The sequence below is a fragment of the Gavialis gangeticus genome, unplaced genomic scaffold, assembly GCF_001723915.1.
Source record: "Gavialis gangeticus isolate Ggan-Ray unplaced genomic scaffold, GavGan_comp1, whole genome shotgun sequence".
NCBI classification, from domain to species: Eukaryota; Metazoa; Chordata; order Crocodylia; family Gavialidae; genus Gavialis; species Gavialis gangeticus.
Genome location: NW_017729022.1, coordinates 121,029,567 through 121,032,728, shown reverse-complemented (window position 1 = coordinate 121,032,728; position 3,162 = coordinate 121,029,567). Strand labels below are relative to the sequence as shown.

At 43.9% G+C, this 3,162-nt stretch overlaps 1 long non-coding RNA gene across 1 annotated transcript in view; it reads left to right on the top strand.

Moving 5' to 3' along the window:
* The first annotated feature begins 935 nt into the window (after nt 1–935).
* LOC109296625 overlaps nt 936–3,162 on the top strand; it is an 89,420-nt gene continuing 87,193 nt past the window's right edge. The window contains exon 1 of the long non-coding RNA XR_002097004.1: nt 936–1,042. This is a non-coding gene — a long non-coding RNA (uncharacterized LOC109296625). The remainder of the gene's footprint in view (nt 1,043–3,162) is intronic.

The following is a 3,162-nucleotide window of genomic DNA, read 5'->3' as shown; positions in this document are numbered from 1 at the left end:
AATGGCTGCAGTGTGGCCATATCTTGGCTGTCTGGCATGTTTGACCAGTCATGATTATTTCATTTTGCTTGAAAACACTCTTCGCTCCTAGTGGAACAATTGCAACAAGCACGCACGGGCTGTTTACATGGGTTGCTGTAAAGCAATATTAGCCATTATTCAGCACAGGATCCATATTTTTGTGGGAGCTGATCATTCTCACACCAGGCATGGATATTCAGCCATCAAACAACAAAATAATAGTTTGTAACATCATGTGGCTCCTGTTGTTGTCAGTTGGCCTCACGGTTCCAGAGATGGAAGAGAGTCTCTTGTGTTTTAGCTGAGTTGACACGTAACTGGTTCTTTGTGGAAGGAGAAGAGGACCACGTGATCCAGGAATAACAGCCCATGACAGAGCTGTAGTTTATTACTCCATTTTTCATGGCCCAGTACACTGGGGGAAACACAGTGCAGCAGTGTCTCTTCCCACTTTTGCCACTGTCCCAGCTCATATCCATGAGGAAGCCATTTCATTTCTCCCTTGAGAGCTTAAAGCCACCCTCTTTTGCAGCACTCTGTGACAACCTAGCTAAGCTCAGCATTATTAATGACACTGGGACTCAAGACACCTGGGCTCTATTCTGGGTTCTGCCATTGCCCAGCTGTGTGGCCTTGGTAAATGACTTCCTCTCGCTGGATCTCCGCTTCCCTTCCCCCACCCTGTGCTTGTCTTAGACTGCAAGCTCTTTGGGGTGGGGGCCACCTCACTGTAATGTTGGCACAGTGAGACTGAGAGTCACACAGAGACTCCTTCAGTTGACCTTGACCAGGACCTCAAGGTGCTAGCTTCATAAGTAACTAGTTTTCTGTGTACAGATTTAAAGTTTATGGCTCCTTTAAAAATGAATATTTTTTCACTCTGGACATTTTCTTTTTTACATTTTCCAGATGACACATACCCACATTGCAGTCTGTTGCATCATACCACATCAACTATGGGCTCACCCTGAACAGCTGACTGCTTTCCTAGTGTCTGTACACAGCTGACACTTCAGAAGAGGTAGGTGTCTAAAAATATCTGTGTGATGGTGATCTTTCTAGACACCACCTGAGCTATTTTTCTCATGTAAAGATTGTACCAGAGCCTTAACTATGTAAATCAGTCCAATTACACCAAATAAAATGAGGGTGGTACGAGTCCCTAACCCATCATGCAGACAGTCCTCAGTTGTGAAGACGTTTTAAATCCAGAAACCTTGTTTTTTCAAATGTATTCAGCTGAAGGAAACTATTTTCCCTGTATGCATTTATAACAGAGGCCTATTCCTCCCCTCTGCACACTGCAGCGTTGGGGCAGGTGGCGAGAGTGAAACATCGCTGGTTAGGATCCTTTATGCACAGAGAATGACTCTATGGAAGTGCCTGGGCCTGCTCTTGTGAATTTTGTTCCCCCCCAAACCGCCTGTTGACTTTGGCATAGATGGAATTTGGTTGCAGGAGCAATGCAGGCTGACAGCAGGCTGGCTGTGTGCTTTAACTCCAGTACTGTACAGGTTCAACTTGTGGGCTAAACTGTGGGGCATGCTGAGTTTGTTCAGCACTATTTGTGTCTACTCCTAGCTCTCTCTTACAGGAGGAAGGAACTAGGGCAGCTGTCCCTGGATGGGAAGCATTGTCCCCAGTTAAGTAGTGGGGCCCAGACCTCTGTCACAGGGAAAAGGACGGGAATTTGGTCCTAAGAGGATACTCATATTCTTTCCAAGGGCAAATGTGAGAGGGATCTGTTGGGAATGTGGAGCTACAAAGCTTGGTTTACTTTATTTTGGGGAAAAAACCCACATTAATGAAGCAAAGAACCTCTGCATATAAAAAGGAATAATATCAGTCTAGGGAGGGTATGAGATGGATAGCAATTATAAGCTGAAATGCCTTTAATTCACATAAATGACTCTGATTTGTCTGGACAATGTATCCAGATTATTTCTCCTTTTCACACCGTTTTGTTGCTGGCTGATCCAACTATAACAAAGTGCTTTTCACAGCAAAACCTAATACTCTGGCTACAAGTTTCCCAGTGAATGCTGGAGTCAACAGTTGGCTTAATCATTTCTGGGGCATTTGACATATGTCCCTGCACCACGCTGAATGCTCCGTCAAACAGCTTTTAGCCAAGTATGTTCTATGCAGTTTGGCTTGTGAAAGGGTGAATCACTTAATTTTCTTCATGACAGCATCCTTCCCTTCCCTTCCCCACCTCCCCAGCTCTCCACTCAGACTTGAAAGCAAGGCATTTGTGAAGTTTATCGGATAGTCTCTTAAAGCTGAAGTACACTGCCTACTATTTACTATTTTTTATTTTTGAACTCTGAGGTACTTGATGTTTTGAGCAATTGGTGGTTTTTGCTTTGCGAATATACCCTCTGTGTGTGTGTGTATGTGCACCCGCGCGCGAGTGTGTTTTGATTCTCACAATAGAAAGGATGCCTGTGGCTTGATGCAAATGAGCACTGAAGTTCTTTTGTCAGGATTGCAGAAGAAAAGAGAAGGCTGGCAAAACCTGGTGATAAGGAAGGGAACAGTGGGGAAAAGAGGAGCTCAGGAAGATTTGTATGGGATGGTTTGGATAGAGATGATCCCAGCTCAGGCAGGGGGTTGGACTAAATGACCTCCAGATGTCCCTTCCAGCCATACTTCTTTATGATGGGGGGGGGCGCAGTTAAAAAGCAGGGAGACGGGGCACAGTCCCACTTCAGGCTCATATTATAATTAAGACTTGTTTTTTCTTTGATTTTTCAGCATTTATTTTAAAAGAAATACAGGGGTTCTTTTTTTCATCCACAAGTAAAACTCATTTTGATAAGTGAGTTCCCTGGAAATGTATGAATATAGAGACTAGACAGACAGACAGACATAAAGAAAGACAGAAAGACAGAGAGAAAAAGAGAAAGAAAGAAAACAATCCAGCTCCTCCCTGAAGTGTTATAGCTTCACAGATGAAGCCTTACATGTTCTGGGTGGCTCTAAAGGTTTATTTTATAAAGCTCTATACTGACTGAAAGTTTGCATAGGTGGGTATCTATCTGCAGGCTGCCTCTCACATGGCTCTAAAATTAATGGGATGCAGACATCCAAATGTCCAGGGCAGCTTTGAAAAGATCCCCACTAAAGGGAAAAACAAGT